We start from the raw sequence: 22,840 nt of genomic DNA, 5'->3' as shown, positions 1-22,840 counted from the left end.
ATATTAGATGTAGAGGGGCACCTACAACTCATAGCTTTCCCTTAGTTGTTTATTATAGTGTTATTTTGCTCTCTCTAAGGATCTTTCCACTTAAATGCTGTACAGCAATATGTGGAAATGTAAATTAGCATTTTTCAACTGTTGATGTTCAAAGAACTAATTATAACCTTACAAACATAAAATCTGCAATTGTCCGTCTTTCTTCATGGTGGAATTATTTAAAATGCTCAACACCACCTCACTGAGAGACAAAAACATGAACAATATGTCATTTCTAAGAATTAGTTTGTGCTTTCCCGACTTTTCTCCTCTACACAGTGTAGTCATCCTTACATGGCATATCTGCTACCCAGTAGCAATTCCCACCAAAAGTGAAATTCCAGTTCAGGTGAACTATAATATTCTATACCAGTTACGTTTCAATGTTGTATATATATTTATTATCAAAGAGGTTTCGGATAGAAAAAAATCCTAACTTTTTAAAGAAAGCATTCCTTGAACTATAACATTACTTATGCTGTGAGTTTTAAAGAAAGAGGATTTAACATATCCTGGTTAAATGATGACAATAACCACAATCCTTTGCATAATGTGAGTGTTAATACATATTTCTATAAGGAACAATTTATTATGCCGAGATATATAAAACCATTTAAATGTGAATAATATAGATGTGAATAATCCTAATACCTTAAATTCTCAGTCATATTTCTTTAAATGAGCAGAATGGATGTTGAAAGTCTATATGACATTAATTTATTGGTTCTATATTTTACTTATCATGCACCAATATTTTTTACTTTTTAATTTCTTTTCATTTTAATTAATTTTGGAGCCCGCACCACACAAATCCATGATTCTTTCTTCCTCTCTGTGGTTTGTTTCAGTTGAAAGTTCCTCAGGAATAAAACCTAGCATGTCATCTCTTTACCAGTACTTTTATCTATAATCAAAATTCTTTTTTGGGTGACAAAAATATAAGTAAATTATTTTGCTTTATCACATAGAATGTTTGTTTTCCAGTGGATCAAAAAATATCCATCTTACATAGTTTTTTTCTGATTCTGTTCCTCCTGAACTGCATGGCAAAGTTTTCATTGTCTTTGATTAGCCTTACATAAAATGAGAATTCATATTTCATTTTGATAGGTTTAATATAGGCACCAGGGCAAAACACAGTAGAAATGAAATGAAGTTGCTCATTGCCACAAGATGGCCTAGAAACTCAAAATCTAAATAGGTTTGAAGAACAATTAATTATCTGCTAATCATAATAGTCTAAATATAATCTTTGGCTCAGAAAGTCTGTAATTGCCAGGCACTGGCCACTCATGGGATATCCATCAGCTACTTCTATATTTTCCATTCCTTTTTTAGAGTCAAAGTTTCATTCAGCAGCATTTTCTACACATGGTGAATCACCATTTCCATTCTGTTATCAAAAGCTGTAAATAAAATTATTTTAACAACAAAAAAAGGCTGATATTCAGAAGTGCCCTAAATTTTCAGCGAACAGGTTGTTACTGTCCCGCAGTCCTTTTATTATCATTCTTCAAAAAGTAAAATATTATTTAATTATGATATTTATGACCTATTGAATCTCATAAAATTGTTACATTTCAGTTAACTGTACAATATTTTAACATTTCAACATTAGTAGCCACTGAGAATACAAATGGTAATCCTTAGTTCTCAATGAAAGCCTCAGTCTGCTAAACTCTGTATCAGTTTCCTTTCAGAGAGGCTGATGTATGTACATGTAAAACAGGTTAGAGACAAAAAACTATTTAACACCTGTATTTGGAATAAATTTTCCTGACTGCTATTTGTTATTTAGATAATATTTGTAGATATTTTGCTATTGCATAGATTATCTGGCTTCCCTAATCTGTTCTGGTTCCACATGTTGAGCCATAATATGGCCTTAAAGCCATACCTAGTATAACAGAATACTCCTTCCACAGGAAGGGGTGTCGCTGACAGCAAAGCTGACCATAAATCTTCAGGCAAAATATATTTTTTATATAATCTCAAATGTTTCATTAGAAACATCAGGGGTTCTCCAATGTTCTACTGATCCCAAAGCAGTTTTTTAGATTTTATTCCTGTAGAAATGAATGTATATAAATCATTAGTACAGAAACAATCCAATCCTTAATAAAGTGAGTAGACATAGCTCTTAATTGTGCCATCACACCTTCCATGGTAATGTTTTTTTTTAAGTACACCTTCCAATTAAAACTGCTTGTTAGCAGAATTAGATCTTTTAATGCTCATAGGTTATTGGACATATGTATTGCAGGTTCTTTTATAATCTGGTGGACGAAATTTTCTACATATTTTTTGGGGGCAAGTACAGCTCCATACCTGTCTTAATGGTATTATACCAGTTCTAGATACCTACTTTGAATTAAATTATATGGCCCTGTTTTGTTTAATCAAGTTAAAGAAAACAAAGCATAAATAATAAATGCAGAGTTCTAAAGATCATAATTTTAAGAAAATGAGAATTTGTAGTGCTATGTCATCAGAGGAAATGATCTTGATTTGACTGAATAGTCAGACATAGCACTAGCTGACAGAGTAGGGAGATAATGAAGGACTGAGATACAGAAATACACCATGCATTAAAGATGGAGAAATGAATGAAAGGCAATAATGAGTGTGGCTGACAGTACTTCTGTGGTGCCATTGGGGACTGGATCAGATAATACAACTTCTTCAGTACTATAAATAATATTAATGAAGCTTAGCGGTTGTTGTGGTGTCTTACAGAATTCAGTTTTGGAGTGAGCATGAATTGACTGACATAAAACATGGTTTCATTTGGTTTTCTTTAGTTTACTTTGGTTTGTTCTGCTTTGATTTATAGCACCTAGGAAGTTTAGAAACACAATTTTCTTTGGTATTCCACAAAAGCTGATTGTCTAAACTAATTATGCAGTTTCATAAGTGTCTGCATTAATTCAGTTACTACTGATGAATTGTAGGATATATCTGAAGGGAAAGAGCAGTAATTCTGGACTCGACAGCTGCAGCACCTTGTGTACCGCTCCTCAGTTAAAAAATCTGAGTTGTAGCTTTTCCCCAGATATTCTGTCTTTTTTCTTGTTTTGCCATCCATGGTCTAGACCATTTATGAATGAAACGCTTCTGCAGCCAGGTGCCTATTTTGTCAAATATAGGAACACTACCAGTCCCCACTATAATGCATAAGTACCTGAGCTGTCCTACTGGAGATGCAATACAAAAAAGAACCATGAAAATGTTCTAGTGACAGCTAGCTGTGGGGTTAGTCTTAGTGGCAAAATATTATTGTTGCCAACAGAAGAAGATTAATTGGGGGTTTTCTTTAACAATTGGGAGGGCATTTTAATGGCGTCTTTTGGTGCTTCAGATGATAGAGTTCTACTGGCCAGAATTTCCCAAAGAAACTTAAAGTAAGGCATATACAGAAATGAATGTAGTAAGAAGCTCTACATCAAAACCCTTAGAAACTAATTAAGGGGAAGGCAAGAGTTTTACTCAGGAAATATCCGTGATGTTGGCATTAACCTTAGATAGGAAACTTTATGTACATTTTTAATATATCTTGAAAAAGGAGATTTCTGTTCCCCTCTATTTTTAGACATTAAATCATATACAGTTAGAGGTATAAACGAATAAATAAGTCTTAAGGCATTAGTAAATGAGAAAGTCTTGTTCCATGTTGGAGAATAAACACAGAAAACCAGAATGTAAAGGTCTAACCAGGACATTCTATTTATCTCCCTTTGAGGAAAAGATGTCACATAAAATCTTTCAGATACTTTTTGAGGTTCAAAAATCAGGGAAGAGTATGATTTAGCCTGACCTCTTCCTGCTGGTAAATTGAGATCCTAATGACTAGGCTAAACAGGTAGGAACATACTATATTCCTAAAGATAATATTTCAAAGGCATACCATGATTTTAGCAATATACTTGAGGATGTGTAGTTCAAAGCAAAAAACAGATATATAAATAGATCAAATAGGAGAATTTCAGCTTAAAACACAGTGATGAAAAGTAGAAGTGTTATTTTACTTCTGAATAAAAATGTGCAAAGTTCTCAATTATTGGAAACAAGAAAACCTCCAACTTTATAGTTGTTGCAAATTAAGATCATAATGAAATTTGAAACAGTATATCAAATCTGGAAATCAATAAAGTCTACTAGTACTGCTAAGTTACAGGTCTACATTAAATTTTTGGTAACTGACACACGAGCCTGCACCGTCAAGGTCACAATTACAGTGATTTTGAAACCTTCATTTCTGAAAGGCTACATTATTTGTATCGAACAATCCCATCTAAAAGAAATGTGCCAGTAAACACATGACAATATATGATTTTGCTCTTTATTACCCCTTTAAGAATTGGAAGCACCTCACCAAACTCAGTAGTCACATCCATGTTGCAGAAAGAAGCATAAGATTTTTCACACTGTATTTTTGACACCAGGTGGAAAAGGGATTGGTAAAGGGCAAAAGAAATGGATTTGAATACCCTGTTTAATAAAATAATAACCTCTGTATTTATTCACTAATATTAGGATTACCATTATCCAAGCAAGTGGTAAAGCTGAATTCACCAGCCATGTAATATTGTATGAATTTCATTGGCTTGTTTGGCAGTACTTAAAGTTGCTTTTAAGGCTGCCACCACTAAGATGAAACAAACCTGACAAAACACAAGCCAAATCAAGTGGTTCTTTTCATTGTGATTGAGTAAATGACATCCTCCTCTTTTCACAGATTTTTTTCCCCCTTTTCATTTTCATTTTACTAGGCACATTTGTCAACTGAGCAGAGGACTCTGGCTGTCCAAAGGGACAGTATCATGAGGCCTGGCAGCAGAAGGGTGTTGCACTGAATCAAACCAATAATTCTCTGCTAGCTGATGAAGAAAACTATATTTATTTTTCAGACGTGATTTCCAAAATTGTCCATAATCCAGGTATAAACTTCTTATGACTCTAAAAATAATTAAGTACTCCTGGTTTTAACTTCTGTTTCAACTCCTCAGCCATATTACTCTGTATTGGGAATGCACCTGGTGCACATGCAGCAAACTGGAGAGTAACCTACGTGTAAGCCAATGCAGGCAAGGAAGACAGGACTTTCTGCCTTTCCCCAGTTGCCCTTGACATCTCTTTATCTCTATAGCCATGTCCTGGGTGCCAGGCCCTGCAGTGCAAGCCCAAGGACATAACAGTACAAGCCTCTCAAAACCTGGGTTGATTTGCTGGGAAAGCTTTTATGGGGCTAAACTACAAGTTTGTGAGTTGGAATTGATGCTGCTAGAACAGTGGTTTTTTTTCTTCATCCAAATACATAACCTTGCCAAACAGGAGGGGAGGGGAGAGTTATTCAGTCAAACCCTATTTGCATTTGGGACAACACCTGTCCCTCGCAATTGGAGTCTTCACTGCCTTTAGTTGTAAGATCAATTCCTAGCAGGCTCATGTCCTTTTACCATTACCTAAAAATTGAAAGATATGCAAAGCAAATTCAGTGCTTAATCAAGGAGTTTAAAAAAAAACTATTCTTGTTGCTTGAGAGTAGGAATTCATCTGTCTCGGTATCCTGCTAAAATAAGGAGAGATACTGCAATCAACCTGATGCAGTTGTACCAGCACAGTATCAGTAACCTAACAGTGCAGTTCAGCATATCATTTCATTAAAACTAAACAGGGGGGATCGTAGAACATTTGTGGAGGAATGAAGCTATGTAATCATCTTCTAGTATTTAGGTAGCTGAAGCTTCTACTTTTTCATGTGAATTTTAGAACTTTACATGACCTCTGTCTGTGAGAGTTGTATGAAACACATGATTTTGTTGTATAGCCTGTCGTGGTTCAGCCTCAGTTGGCAACTAAACACCACGCAGCCGCTTGCTCACTCCCTCCCCACCCCTGTGGGACGTGGGAGAGAATCAGAAGAGCAAAAGAACTTGTGGGTTGAAATAAGCACAGTTTAATAATTACAATAAAATAATAATTATAATAATGATTATGATAATAATGACAATAATTATACTATAATAAAATGGAAAAGGAAAAAAAAACAGAAACACAAATGATACAGCTGCTCACCACCTGCCGACCGACGCTGCCCATCCCCGAGCTGCGATTGCTGCCTCCCTCCCCCAGCCAGCCCCTCCCAGGTAACACACTGGGCATGACGTTACATGACATGGAATATCCCTTTGGCCAGTTTGAATCCGCTCTCTTGGCTGTGCCCACTCCCCTCCCAGCTTCTTGTGCACCCAGCAGAGCCTGGGAAGCTGGAAAAGTCCTTGACTAGTACAAGCACTGCCCAGCAACAGCCAAAACATCGGTGTGTTATCTCAACATTATTTTCATACTAAGTCCAAAGCACAGCACTAGGCCAGCTGCAGTGAAGAAAACTAACTCTATCCCAGCTAAAACCATGATAAACCACCAAGGAAATACAGCGACTATGGTATCGCAGAGGACAGCACACCTCTGTTTCATTCTGGCTGTAACCAATAAGGTAACAATACATTGTAGCAATTTTTTCTCAATTTTTCATAAATCAACCAGAGGCATGATCTGTAAATGGATCATTAACATGAAATACAGTTCTATCTGGCAGACTATTGTTTTCAGCTAGCTAGCTGGTAGAATTTTCCTCCATTATTTGATGCTCAGACAGATCTATCTGTATACTTTAGTTTTAATTGTAACATCTGTCCTAGAAAACTTGCTCAGAATCCAAGCCAGAGTAACTATTAAGCCTCTTTCATTCTCTTTCCTTCCTCTCAGTTACAAAAGGTACTCTATTATTCTCTGCAAAACAGCCACGTGTGTGTTTGATTAACAGTTGAATTTTGGCAGGATTGGTCATCATTGTTTCATCCTGCCCCACTTGATGGCTTGCAGTTACAGAACAGGTTCACCACCCTTGTAGCTGTTGAGGGGCTGGGGGTGCTGTCAAACTCTGATGGCTGAGTCTGAGCCACTCGGGATCACTAGGTGAGTGATCGTGGTAGGAAAGTCACTATGCAGGGGACAGATGGCCCCATCTGCTGACCAGACTTGCCATCTAGAGAGGTTTGCTACTTGCTGAGGATTTGCATTCAGGACTTTGTGGAGAGGCAACCAAAGCCTAATCCAGCCTATTAGGCCCTGCTGCTCTTCCACCAAGGCACCAATGATACACACAGGGGTGAATTAGAAGTACCAAGTGTGTCTACAGGGCTCCAGGGGCAGTGTTCAATGGTATGGGGACACAGATAGTGTTTGATTTGTTCCTGCCAGTGAGGAGGAAGGGCATTAGGAGGACTCAGCAGATCTTACGGGTCAACACTTTTTTGCATAGCTGGTGTTTACAACAGGGTTTCAGGTTTTATAACCATGGGCCTCTCTTAGAGGGTCAACTGCCACTTGGAAGAGATGGGATCCACCTGACTAAGTGGTGCAAAATTATCCTTCCCAGCAGGCTGAACAGACTGGTAAGGAGAGTTTACTTAAAAAACAAGTGTGGAAGTTTTAGATGGGGTGAGCAAGCCAAAAGCTCAGGTTGGTGGGAACAGAAGGGACACAGTGATCATCAGATAGGACTGAAGTAGAATTATTTCAAGCTTAAGCATATAAAGAAAGAAGTGCCTGCACAACAGCTTTATGGGGTGAGCTTTTAAGCTTATACTGGGGAATCAGCACACTTGGGTCGCTCCCTGAAATGCCTCTACACTAATACATGCAGCATGGGGAATGATCAGGAGTTGTACAGCCTCTATGCTTGGAGGTTGTCAGGACCCATCTGGCTAAAGCCTTGTGCATTATGGTCTGAATTTGATGTTGTACCTACCTTCAGCAGGAGACCTCCTTAGGCCACTTCCAAGCTGAATGAGTTGATGATTCATGCCCACAACTTCCATCATATTAAAAAGAAAGAGGTTAAAATGCAGATGTTTTCAGATGGCCTTTACAGGCCACAGTCAGTACCTTCAAAAGCAATAATTCATAACAGATAAAGTGTAAGATTCACCTAACTAGAACAAGCTAAAAATTAGCTTCTCAGTTTAAGCTTATTTTTCGAGCCTCCTTTTTTAATTAGTATGAGATTCTCTACTTATATATAAGATAATGAATTACCTCTAAAATATAATCCATCTTCTTTTTAGATAAATATTTAAGGTATATATGGATGAATTATTCCCTGAAGTTGTCAGTGTAACTTCATTTGTTGTTGAGAGCTGGCCAAGCTAGATTTGGCTACATGCTTAGCTTAAAGATGTCTGTTATTAAATGCAAGGACTACTACACTGAATTTAAGGTGTGCTGCACACTAAGTAGCGTTAGGTACTAAGTGTACCAGGGAGGTTTTCGGGTCCCAAACGGATGAAGCTTTGGGCAACCTGATCTGACCTCAGACCTGACTCTGCTTTGAGCAGGATTTTGGACTAGAGCTCTGAATTCCCTTCCAACTTAAATGATCTTATGAATGAATGATCAAGCAGATGATGGGATAGTTTGCATTTTGGAGTATTCTCCAGTGAATCATTTTAAATCTGAAATCAGGGCATTTCATGGTAACTTTCCAATACCTCTTCATGGTCTGTAGCTTTCTGTTATTTAAAATATATATTTTTGAGATTTGATTTTCATGTAAGGAAGGACACACCAGATTTTCTCAAACAGTGATAATAAAATGTATTTTTTTAAAGCTATTTCATATTCCTGCTTACAATACTTGATCCTTGTACTCCTGCCAACAGAAAATGTAGAAATGGGCAGTGTTGCTCTTTTTGCCTAGAACAGCTATGTACTTGAAAAGTGAAAAAATTATTATCTCTGCATGCGTATTTCACTTTTAGGGACTTCTAAAAAGCAAACATACTGCAGTGGAGAAGGAGGGTGGTTTATAGTAGTCTTGTATTATCAGCATGTCATTTGACATTTTCCTCTAAATTTGATCCTGATTGCTATATTAGTCATTCTTAGAATAAAATAATATTTCATTTATTCACTAGATAATGGTTACACTAATTTTTTATCTCTGCTGTTTGAATCTTCATTGGGAAAAAGAAGAATTCATTATTTCTTAACATGTGTATATTTCAAATTCAGGTAAAACTATTAAGCAGACAGTATCTGGAAAATACATTTTCTAAATGCTCACTGTTTTAAGCACTGTTTATTTGAATTTTTGCTAAAGGACTGATTCGGAGGCAAGAGACAAAGGGACCACAAAATAAAATGGATTCTAGCCTTTCCTATGCTGAAAAAGATATGAATCAAGGCAGCTTTTTCAGATACAAGCACCAGAGAGGGTGTGTGATGTAACTCAGTGACAAGACAAAGGAGTCTTGAAAAATATGGGGTATTGAGACTAAACAATTCTGGTTTTATGGTGAGTTGTTGATTGACAGGAAAATATAATTTTGAACACCTACAACTGAAATTAACATTTCAGCTGAAAAAATTAAAACCATGTTATTTAAAAAAAAGGATAAATATGTAAACTCCTGTGGAATTTTTTTGGTGGTTTCACAGGATTTGGTAACTGCTTACAAACCTGTTGAGAGAGATCCTTCTTCATAACTTGTTCTATAGCCTGTGAGAGCTATTATACTACATATATAGGAGAGAGATATGCAAAGTTTTTCCACATGAGGAATCACAGCAGAACAATGACAAAAGTCAAGATCTCAACTGCAGCCTCTGAACTACTGGGCTTCAGAGTATTCTCAGTTTCTGGTGCTTGAGTTTCTCCATTTGGTATAAAACAGCATTATAGCAGATATCATTTCAGTGCTCTAGACACCAAGCTGCAGAGTTATTGTTTCTTTTTTAAAAAAATTTTGTCTGATATATACTGGCATTATTAATATATTCCTTTGCTTTTATTAAAACTGCTCAGAAATAAAATAGACAGGAGATTATTTAAAATTATTCCAGCCAAGGAAAATATTACACTTAATGAAAAACCTTTTTTTAAAAAATAAATTACATTAATTTAGTCTCTTCTCTTTTCTCATTTTGTGAAATATTTGTAGTGATGGTCACTTCATCCTAAGAGGTGGAACTGGAAGTTACCTTATTCTCCCAGTTTAAAAGGTAAAAATCTATGTTTTATTACTGCTTTAAAAAAAATGCTGAGAGCCAGGCAAAAGTAATAGATGACTTATATTTTCAGTGAGGAATATATAAAAAAAAATCAGTCTCAAAAATCACAAAAATAGTAATTAAAAATATATATTTTTTTTAAGTCTCTAGTTTTTGTCTTCATTATTCTACTTAGGTGTCTTAGTAATGTGTAGGTATAATGATTCTTTCCTAACTAGGTCTTTTAATTCAATTTCATGTCCACACCCTGATTCATGCTTGATCAATCACACCACCTTTTTTGGCACCTCTCCTCACAAGCATTCCTCACTTTCTGATTCTTGTGTCACTTTCTTCTTGTGTCTGTATCTGAGACATACCCAGCATAACTCTTAATGGATTTTTAGTGGATTTGTGTCTTCCAATTGAACAGCTCTGAAATATGTTAGTCTTAGCAGAACATGATGTCTTTTCATAAGAGCTTATGCTGCCTTCGACTCCCATCTTTACTTTCTAGTACACCTTTGCAATAGTCCTTTTCACAAATCTCTCGGTACCAGCTACTTCAATCCAATACGGCATCTCAGCCTGTTACACATCTCCTCTCAGTAGTTATACAGCATGATAAAAACAGAGCTTTGAAAAAAATCTTTCAGGTCTTTCATCTAGTTCTTAACTCACAGAAGTGTGAAGTCTCTGAGGCTGAATAAAAAATTTCCTAGTAGTGCTGTTCCACATGATCATCTGCTCAAGACAAAATTGGGCTGTGCAGAAGTGCCAAAGCAAACAAGGTTGTGAGTAAAATAAATACAACCCACCCCAAACCCTGATGTTCTCAATAGTCCTTGAATGTTCTTCCTTTAAAAAAAACAAAAGAAACAAACATTCCTGCCACAGCTAAAATACTCAAACCTGAATAATTTCAACACCTCCTAGTGCTAACATTTTGTCAGAGGCCAGAAGATTAAAATGATTACACAGCTACTGTGCCAGCAACATTTTCCGTGCAGTGGGATGAAAACAATTTCTGAGATGTGGCATGCAAGTGACCTTCATAGTTTGTCTTTTCCACTGCGGTAAAGTAATATTGATGTCATCTCTGTCTTCTAGACAATGACAAAATTACCCAAATTAAAAAGAACAGCTTCTTAATCACCTTATAGATACCATAGGATTTGTCAATTGCTTCATTAGCCTTTTAAATTTGTTAACATAGAATTTAATTGAAATGTTACATTAACACAAACTTTTTGTTAGCATAGACTCTTAAACAAAGCATGTTGGAATCTGCGGAGTGGAATTGAAGAAGATGGAAACATCATCATATGCCATTCTCTTTGTGACAATACTTCTTTAGTTCACTACTAAAAAGCTGCTACTATATTTAGATAGTATTCTGGCTTCAGTCAACCATTGTAAAATGTTCTTATACTTAAAGGCCACATTCAGGCAAAATTTTGGCCCTCAAGCTTCTTCAGGGCAGATTATATGGAGCCTGGATAATGAAAATTAATATGTTAGAAATTTTTTCAATATATTTCGGAATTTACAATGTAAGAATGAGAATTTTCAAATTCCTAATTCAAAATTATATTTTCCCCCTTCAGTGCGATGATGATTTTGTCTATAACATTTTCAACTGTTGTAGATAATTGAAATCATTCATTTATTTATTGAGTAGATATGAATTATCTCTTTTGCGCTTAGAAACTTTTGGTGATATTGTGATTGACTCAATTTTTTTTTAGTGTTCTTACACATCTGATGTTATGAGTCATTGAATAAAAACCCAGCGAACAAAGGAAGACAGAAATTCCCATTTGGCTTCATTGCCATCTGTCTTTATCAGGCTACAGTATAATAGCTATAAATACACAGGCTCCACAGAAAATGGTGCAGGATGTGGAACTAAATGTTAGGTAGCCTATGATTTGTCTACCAAAACCAGACGCTGAACAGGCCATTCTACAAAGTGACAAAAGAAATCTCAAAAGAGAGGCACTCGAATAAAGTTCCAGCCACGTGTTTTAAGTGTCAAATGTACGAGAAATACTTAATGTAAAGTTCCTTAACACCTCCACCTCTGATAAATAACAAAAAAGATTATAAACTTGGGCAAAGCCACATAACTTATTAAGTGCTTGTTAAAAATTAGCTGTCTTTATACAAGAAAGTGCCATCAAAAGTTATTCTCTACAGATTATTTTTTTTTAAAAAAAACTTCTTGCCAAGATCAAAGGAGAAATGCCTCAGAATCAGTTGTACAAGCTGCCCATAGATCTCTTTTTAAGAAAAAGCTTGTCCCACTATTATAAGAAAGGTTTGTTTTCAGTACGACAGTTTTTCAACTGTATTCACTTGTGAAGTTTTCTGCATGTGTCCTGTGTAGAAGTAATTTATTCTAGTCCTCTAAGTCTGTAGCTTAGAAGACTATCCTACATATGCTTCATGTGTTGTTTTTGGCTGGGGTAAAGTTAATTTTCTTCATAGTAACTTGTATGTAGCTATGGTTTGGATTTGAGCTGAAAACAGTGTAGATAATACGGAGATGTTTTTGTTATTGCTCAGCAGCACTTACACAGAGCCAAGGCCTTTTCAGCTTCTCACACACCCCTACCAGTGAGTGGGCTGGGGGTGCAGAAGAAACTGGGAGGGGACACAGCCGGGACAGCTGACCCCAACTGATGACAGGGATATTCCACACCATATGACATCATGCTCAGCAATAAAACTAGGGGGAACGTTGGCTGGGAAGCTTCTGATCGGGCACTGGCTGGACATCGATCGGTTCATGATAAGCAATTATTTTAATTTGGATCATTTGTCTTTCTTGGGTTTTATTTCTGTCTCTTTGTTATTTTCTTTTCATCATCATTATTATTAATTATTATTATTATATTTAAATTATTAAACTGTTTTAATCTCCATCCATGAGTTTTCTTACTTTTACCCTTCTGTTTCTCTTCCCTCATCCCATTGCAGGGGGAGCGGGCAAACGGCTGGGTGATACTTAGTTGCTGGGTGGTGTTAAATCACACCACTTGGTCCACTCGGAAGCAGATAATTATATCCTTTTAAGAGCACTATAATTTACTTAAAAGTTTTCTGTCCTCTTTCCCCCTCCCCAAAGGAACACAATTAAAGTTACTCAAATTTATATCCAAGTGATTTTGTTCCATTTTGATAATACAGTATTTTTATTGCCTTACATTTTATAACCTATAATAGATAACCCATATATGTAATACAGAATACACTCAGACACTCTTAATTGCAAATTGTGTTTATATTATGTTTTAATGGCATGAATAGGTATTGAAGATTGCACAGAATGGAACTATTACAAAAGCATAGCTGATTCCCAGAGCAATGAAGGATCAAGAATGTATCATTAATACTCACATGGATGTATTCAAAAGCTATTCAGACTTAATAACTCCCGCTCAGCAGAGAGTGCAGAATGTGCTTGTCCTCAATTAATTTTTAAGGGATGTTTAGTGGAAGGTTCAAGGATGTCTCCAAACAATCCTGCTCTCCAGGGAGAAGGAAATGTTTCCACTGCAGTCAGTACAGCAGTTTGGGTCCAGATCACATCTCTGCAAAGTTCTGCAAGCACTTTTTAGATGTATCGTCTTGCTCACAGCTGAGATGATAGCTATCTGTGCATGTGTCCATTTCTATGTGCATTTGTGTACACAAGAAGCTTCTTAAGCCAAGTTTCTGACAATCTAAGCCATAACATTGCTTTCAAAATACGTTTTCAATAGTTAAAAGGAAATGCAAAATATTCTTGACACATGGCTTTTCATGCATATACCCTCACTTCACACAGTATGATTAATTCTGTATGGACTATTGCATTTATTTAGAATAAACTTTTTCCCCTTTCTTTCTAGCACCTAATTAATTACTTGCTAAAAATGTATGAAAAAAATAATTCTATTCAGTACTGACTCAAAAAAAAAGTTAATAATTATTACTACAGGTTGGAAATTATTATTGGCAATTTCTACACTGGCATACATTCTCTTTGTATATAAGATTAATTGAAAACTTGCATAGGAAAGGTACTGCTGTCAGAATTATCAGATAAATATATGCTAGGAATATTTCAGTAAAGAAGAATGAGTTTAAAACAGACCAGCTACTGCAACCTCTCTTAAAACCTGGGTGTATAAGGAGGGGATCATTCTGAGCTCTTTCTCTCTGGTACATTTGGCAGCTAAGGAAGTTGCCCTTCTTATTAAGTATTTCCATTGTGGACTTTACGTGGGGACCTCATCATACTCCCATGAAATCAGTGTGATTTTTTCCATCAGATTCAAGAAAAGGAATATATTAAATAGTCCACATATCAGGTTTTAGGATATAAACTAGCTTAAATTGAACATTCATAGCTTCTCTTTGAAGCCTGTCTGAATATTTTGCTTTAAATCCAAAATATAAACATAGAGGAGTATTTGTGGTTTTTATGAGGAGAGAAGATGAAGGAGATTCTTTTCAGTTATTAATTTATTTTAGAAGTCTTTGAAAATATTAAAATGAGGGATTTATAGAATCATAGATGCATTAAGGTTGGAAAAGACCTCTAAGATCATCAAGTCCAACCATCAACCCAACACTACCATGCCTCCTAAACCACACCCTGAAGAGCCACGTCTACATGTCTTTTAAATACCTCCAGGGACGGTGACTCTAGCACCTCTCTGGGCAGCCTCTTCCAATGCCTGACCACTATTTCCGTAAAGAAATTCTTCCTAATATCCAATCTAAACCTCCCCTGATGCAGCTTGAAGACATTTCCTCTCACCCTATCACTAGCTACCTGGGAGAAGAGACCGACACCCACCTTGCTACAACCTCCTTTCAGGTAGTTGTAGAGAGCAATAAGGTCTCCGCTCAGCCTCCTCTTCTCCAGATTAAACAACCCCAGCTCCCTCAGCCGCTCCTCATAAGACCTGCTCTCCAGACCCTTCACCAGCTTCATTACCCTTCTCTGGACACGCTCCAGCAACTCAATGTCATTCTTGTAGTGAGGGGCCCAAAACTGCACACAGTACTCAAGGTGCGGCCTCACCAGTGCCGAGTACAGGGGCACGATCACTGCCCTGCTCCTGCTGGCCACACTATTCCTGATACAAGCCAGGATGCTGTTGACCTTCTTGGCCACCTGGGCACACTGCTGGATCATGTTCAGTCGACTGTCAGCCAACACCCCCAGGTGTCCTTCTCTGCCAGGCAGTTCTCCAGCCACTCTTCCCCAAGCCTGTAGCGTTGCATGGGGTTGTTGTGACGAAGGGCAGGACCTGGCACTTGCCCTTCTTAAACCTCATACAATTGGCCTCGGCCCATCGATCTAACTTGTGCAGGTGCCTCTGCAGAGCCCTCCTACCTCGAGCAGATCAACGTTCCCACCCAACTTGGTGTCATCTGCAAACTTACTGAGGGTGCAGTCGATCCCCTCATCCAGATTGTTGATAAAGATATTAAACAAGGCTGGCCTCAACACTGAGTCCTGGGGGACACTGCTTGTGTCCAGCCTCCAACTGGATTTAACAACATTCACCTCAACTCTCTGGCTTGGCCATCCAGCCAGTTTTTTATCCAGCCAAGAGTACACCTGTCCAAGCCATGAGCTGCCAGCTTCTCTATGAGGATGCTGTGGGAGACATTATCAAAGGCTTTTGTTCCTTAAATGGTTCATTAAAGCAGACAATATGGCAATAGAGATATATATCAGATACATGTCAAATACAATGAAGTTGTCAGAACACATGTACACGAAGGAAGACCATTAGGGCTTTGTAAAATATCAGGGCTTAAAATCATTAAATATCCCTAAAAGATGAAAGTCCAAAGTGCGTGAAGAAAAGGGTATATTCATGAGATACAAACACTAAACCCTAACAGTAGTTCAGAACACATATGTGGGAATACATGCACCGTTCTACCATACTGGTTATTCCTATAAGCACAAGTATTGCAAGAACAATATGTACATAAAATCAAGGAAAGCTCCATCCTTACAAATTCCACATGGATGCATCAGAGGTTTTTTTAATGCCTCCTATCCAGAAGTCTTAACACTTCACTAAGCACAAAAGCATCCATCTCTGATATACCAAGTACTTATTCTGAAATCGGCCAAGTTAGGCTCTCTACTTTTCCTTTCCTCTGTCATGCATTTGATTTATTTGTCTCTTTATTAAAAAAAAAAAGAAAAAAGCTACTTATAAATCATTAATCTCAGCTCAGGAAGCAGCAAATGAAAAGAACAGTATTTTCTCACAAATTTTACATTTTAATAGTAATAATAAATTTAATAGTGAGGACCTTACTAATATTAAAACAGAATGGCATTGAACTGAATTTACCCTGAAAATACACATGACTACCAACTCAGACCCCTGCCCCTCTGGTCTGGTTTTGGGGGACAAGACACTCCTTTTGACAAATTGGTGTGTCCCAGTCCTGGCTGGTGGCCTAGTAGTGCCACCTGAGACTCCACCTTCCTCACCATGCTGGGCATACATGGAAGTGTTCCCATTAAGGTGTTAACATTTTCATTATTTATTGTTTTATAACTCTCGTGGTTGGCACCAGTTGCTAATGGCTTCATTGGTCATGTAGTTCCAGGTCAACCTCATTTACTTTGTCTATATCTGAAGACAATTAATAGTAATTTCCTGTGTTACTGTCACCTTCTGGCCTCACATCCCCAAGAAGGAAAGTGAACAGTTCATCTGTGCTCTTTTTTTTTGTCCCCATGCATACCTTTAGACATTAACGGAAGGCAGACATAGCCCAGAACTTTCAGGTATGCCTCCCTGGCAGCTATTATCTGAGCACTGTTTGTTTCCCTAGCAGTTAATGGCATCATGCAATGAGTTAGAGATGGGTGGATGTAGCTAAGGACTCATTTTCTCTCAGTGGTATGTCTGAGTAGGTTTCACCCTGTGACACATATAAACATGTTCATTAGCAAGTAGATGGATAGCTGTAATCTACACTGCTGTTAAGCTGTTGGCCATTATGCCTTAAGACGAACTGACCAATTTTATCTAGAGCAGCAGTATCAAGTATGTTTAGTGAAAGGAAGCAAGTTGAATGTTATTTTATAAAACAATGTTTTCCACAATACCCAGAGAATTCCCAAGGAAAGTAGACAAGGCTTGTACTTTTAGACTTTGATTTTTTGTGTCCTGCTCAAGACGTCAACCCTTTTGCCCATCAGACAAGCTTAAAAATGTCTTTGCTTAGTGCTATCAATTAATAATTTTCATTCAGGTCTCCATAGTATATGCCAACAGGTAATTTTGATGGAATGTATTGATGATGCCAATTTTTAGTTCTGGGAAGTAATCCCCGCAGAAATGGCTTTCCTTTCTTCCCCCCTCACCGAAGAAAAAAAAAAAAAAGTTAAGCTGTCCACCTTTAAGCAAGTAAGCAAGCTTACATACTATGTTTATATTCTCAGATGGATTCTTTGAAGCCTTTCACGTTCAAGAATTTAATTCCTTGCTGCAAATCTTTCTTTGTAGAAGGGGGTGAAAAGAACCTTATGGTGAGGGTCTTCTTGAATAGATTCGGTCTCAGAGCAGATTAACAGTCTGCAGTTTTAAAACATGGTCTTTGCAGGTAAAGCATTTAAAATAGTATTTAAAATAGATAATACAAAAAGAAGAAACTCAAAATAAATTTGAGGACTTTATTTGTTTAAAAATGAGATGTATTTAAATGTATTTTGCCACTTTGCGCTTGGTCTTAAGCATATCTTGAAACAGTATCACCATCAATAGGCTCCAAGTTTTCACTAAACTGAAGTTATTTACAAAATATAAAAACTATAAAAAGAGTTCTGCTCTAAATCATACTCCTATTTGCGTCTCTTGCCATTATTTTCCACTATACAAATTGTCTATTTAAGTAATTTAAAAATAAGTGTACTATATCTAAAGTAATCTAAATCTAAAATAAATCACCAACTACAAAGCAAAACTTGAAAAGCAACAAAAAAAATCCTAAATGGAACATATTCACTGCTATTTTCTCTGTATGTAGTGTAAAATAACTGTTGAAATCCAATTCTATGTTAGAGATAATTACCTTATATGAAAAAGTCCTAATAGCCTGCTGAGAAAAGGTAATACCACTCTCCCACATATAAACCATTGTCTTTTTTAGTGTTGGATTTCTTGATTTCGTCAACTATGATTGTTGAATTTTTTAGAAAAAGAATTTTTTTATATTTATGTTTAAAGGGATCCAGGGATTTATTTGGAATAAAACAATGAATAACTTTTTCTTACTTATTTAAATGTTGTCCTCAGAAACCACTTTTTTTGTTGCTGTCTTTGGAATATTTTTCTGCCACTGTTGCTCAAAATCAAATTTCTACTTTTTATAGTCATGGGTTGAACCTATAAATGTTTCTGAATCAATGCTAACCTTTCTATTTCCATCTAGATGCCAACTGATATTTACAATGTCTTTAATCTTTTAGTAATTCCTTAGTTTATTGGGTATTTTAGATAAAAAATTTATTAAATAATAGCCTTAGTGTAGTTCTGTTGCAAATAAAATAACTTCCACTTGTAAGGCCAAGATTTTATTAATTTTCTGTTTGGAGACTGATCTCCTAAATTACTAAAACACCCCTGCTTGAAAAGAAAAAATGATATTTTCTTTTGCCAAAAAATACCCAGTTGTTGCTTAAAAGGGGAAAAATGACAAACTTTCAGGAAAGATAGCAAAATAATAGGCATTAGAGAAAATACAGGGAAAAAAACCTCATCTTTTTAGATTCCCACTAATCCAGGTCAGTTTAGTTCCCTCATGGTCTGTTATATCATGTTAATCTCTCTCTTTTTTTTTTTTTTAATGTTTAACCAGTACATATTTCCTTTAGTTATTTTCCCCTCCCCAATTTCAAATCAGAAATGCTTCTAGCTTTATGCAACGGGTCCGAGCTACAAGCTTCATCTGTTACCAGCTGACAGTATCATAACCAGGAAGTTAGGAAGCTGCTCTTAAGAGAATAATTAAGAGAATAAAAGAACAGCCTGCTTGCTCTTGCTCGGACTGAGCATTCCTGTAATGGGAACTCTTCTCTTGGAAGCATTCAAAAGAGAAAATGAGATCATGGATTTCAGGGCCATAAGCCTCTGCGAAAAGTGAGACCTTTTTCCTGAGACAAGAGGGCTTGAGGACATAACACCAAGCTGTTTTTTGTTAGAACCAAGGCTGGAGAAAAATGAAACCAACTGTAATGAAGTAGCAAGAATCAGAGCGCACCAGTAAAGCATACCAGTCAATTTGTTTGCTCACAGCCTTAGCCATCTCATGCTAATCACTTCCCACCTGGTTGTCTTAGTGCTTTTCAGGAGAGGGGCTCAATCCCATATTGCTGACTGCAGAGGGGAAGCTGAATGCTTTGTGCCCATTAGACGGGAGGCAGAACTTATTACTTATCCAAGAGAGAGGAAAAAACTGACGATCTGGCAACCATATTCCTGTATGTAAACACAGAGACTAATATCTATATTCCAGTCTGAATATATTATTTCCTACAAGGTATGTTACAATGAATTAGGTTTAAGTACTGATGACAGTGGAATAATCACTAGCAGTGGAAAACTGAAGTATGTAGGAGAGATCAGGCCATAATTCCTTCTTTTACTGCAGAATCAAGACTGCAAATCTATAACATATTTACCTACAATATAGCAAAATATATATGGCAAATATAGGTTTTTATTTTTTTAATCTTAACGTAAACTTAATTCTCTGGTACACATAAAAGACATAGTAATATATAATATAAACATATGCACATATTTCATTTTAGGATTATAAATTTGCCTGTCTAAAAAACGCTAGAGAGAGATATCTCACAGAACATTAGAGCTGATCATAAAAATTTTGTTCTTTGGGAACTGTGATAGATGCCAAATTCCAGTAATTCTTAATGTATATATTGAATGAAACATAAGTGTAATTTGGCATATTTTACACATGAAAGCATCAAAATAAAGTATTTGATTGTGGATCATATGGCACTTAGCTACTTCACTGTGGTATAGTTAAATACTATACCTGTATCAATTGTCTGTACCTGACAATGGTGTGGAAAAAGAGTATGCTTGTTCCAGGGACTCTGATACTTTCATCTGATGTAGTCTTTATATTAGCACTGAAGTGTGAGTGGTATAGAGACCAATGATGGTAACTGTTGGTTTGCTATTTATTAAAAATACTCTTAGGGAGTGTGATAATTGAGATATATATCTCTATTATCTTGTCTAGGCTGTGCTCTTCCTAGGCAGGTTGGACTAGATGATCCCTGAGGTCCCTTCCAACCTGTGATTCTGTGATTATATATATATGAATGACTAGCAAGCAGTTTTATTGTATTTTTTTTATTTTGATGGGTTTGATTCTTGGTCTTGCAGTGTAATTGGACTTTTGAAAGCATATAATTAGGGGAATCTCCCCAGATATGCGCTTTGACTTTTTTTTGTGGCAGTCTGTCTCAGAACAAGGATCTGAGTTTGGTGAACACAACCATAAAAGCTTAAATGAGGAAGCTTTAGCCTGCTGTGGATCTGGATCTGGTGTCATACATAATATTTAGCCCAACATAAACCAGCACTTTATTGCCCTAGCCTCGTCTCACGCAGAGGTAGCTGTGTGGTTGTTTATGGTTTGAAGTCTGCCGTTGAGAGTGTATTGTTGTGAATAGAATTTTTAGTATCTTCATATAGGTATTGCTACTTAGAATAGCTGCAAGAATATTGTGTATATTCATAACAATTTTTTGATTAGTTTACCTTTTTCTATCAGTTGACGATCTGATCTTGATTTCCTTTTCTCTATTCCTTTTCCCTCTTTAATTCTACAGTCTGTGAAAGAATATATCAGGAAAGAAATTGCTTTTGCAGAAGGCTCTAATAAACATGTCGAGTGTATTGTATGGAAACTGCCTGTTTATTTGGCATTGAAACAAAATATTAGCATAAGAGAAAATGTGAGCACATCTTTGGTATCTTTCATTTTCACCTTTGGTAGGCAAAAGCATTTCATATTGTTGTTTACACTTACTTTGTATCAAAATATTAAAAAAAATTTCTGACAGCATCACCTAATAAAAATTTATGTTCTGGTTGTTAAAAGTTATTTGGGAGACCAATTCTGTATATATAAAAATTCAGGGCATTTATATTTTGAACATTATTGACATTGAATTGTAAAATGTCAAAAGCACAACTTACTGTTTTTAAACTTAAATGGTTCCAAACATATTAAACTATTCTTTAAAAAACATGTGAAATGAGGGGAGTATTTTACTTCTGAGATATTATATCTTCTATCACTCTTTTCCCTCTAACGAATGTTTTCAAAAGCTGCATTTTAAAAGACCCATGCTGGCACATTATTCCTATGAAGTGCCACCTACTTACTATTTTCTTACTCTGTGACAGGTGAAGACTGCTGAATAAGTGAACTTTGGCAGGAGACAGAGCGCAGGGAAAAAAATAACCAACTGATATCAGATACACAGTGACACAATACATACCATATTGTAACTTTCTCTTTCTGGAGAAAGAAAAGTTGGTGAAGTACAGTGTGAGAAAAGAGAGTAGAAGATAACAAATGAGATGAAGTCTGACAGGCCTTCAAAAACAGGCTGCAGAGGTAGGGAAGATTAAAAAAACCCAACACATAACAAAACAATGTCTAATCCTCAAAATCAGAATCAGGTCAAAAAGAATCAGGCACAGCAAAAAGGTTCACAGATTGTAGAGGAGAAATTAATCCCAGAAGTGCTGGTCTCCTGGGATTCTCTTTTGGAGTGTAGCACCTGTCTTTTATTACATGCACTTAATGCTTCATCTTCTCTCTAACACTTTCAGTGAGGAAGTACCACGTTAACTGAGGAAAGGTATCAGCTGTCCTTTTGAAAGATCTTGCTTTCACTTGATTAGCTTCTGTAAACCACATGCATTCAGTCTCTTACTGCTCTGACAGGAAACTGTTCTGGCTCGTATGGAATTATTAGGTGCAGATGTATTTTCATTTGTTCATCTGTAGCTCACATAAACTTCAGTTTTTAAGTGACTTTGTCATTAGACCTGTCCAGAAAACAACTGAATGTTATACTGACCTGTGAGGTTTCAAAACGTATTTGTTTATGCCATTGTAAAGAATAAAATCTTCTCAAAAAAATTTCAGTGTACTATATCAGAAGCATCCACTGAAAATGGTAAATCTTGAGGCTTCTCCCTCCTTCTCATTCCTTTCTGAAATTTATGAGTTCCCACCTTGGACTGAAGAAAACTTTTGCACTGAAAACACTGTTGAAATTGCAATATTTCTGTAAAACGATTCTGCTCAGACGAAGCAAGCATGTTTTGTTGAAAAAATATTTAGTAAAAAGTGTTCTCCCTTCTGTCATTGCCACAGTCTGCAATAAAATAGATAGACCCCTTGTGTATCTAGTGCTTTTGACTTGCCATACAAGTGATCAGGGATTACATACTTCTAGCTTCTGCTCTAACCCTTGCTAGAAGTTTCCTGCCAAATATGTAGATATCTTTTAATCCTATTCCCCATTTTTGTTGCTAGAGATGTTGGCAATATTAATGCAGAAATTTGGCCAATCTGAAATCCATTAATGACTTATTCACCGTGTTAACATAAAATAGGTTTGAATTAACTTTGAAAGTTGATTGGGTTTTGGATAAGAAAC

This window comes from Phalacrocorax carbo, chromosome 2 (genome assembly GCF_963921805.1).
Source record: "Phalacrocorax carbo chromosome 2, bPhaCar2.1, whole genome shotgun sequence".
NCBI lineage: Eukaryota > Metazoa > Chordata > Aves > Suliformes > Phalacrocoracidae > Phalacrocorax > Phalacrocorax carbo.
This window is presented reverse-complemented; position numbering follows the sequence as displayed.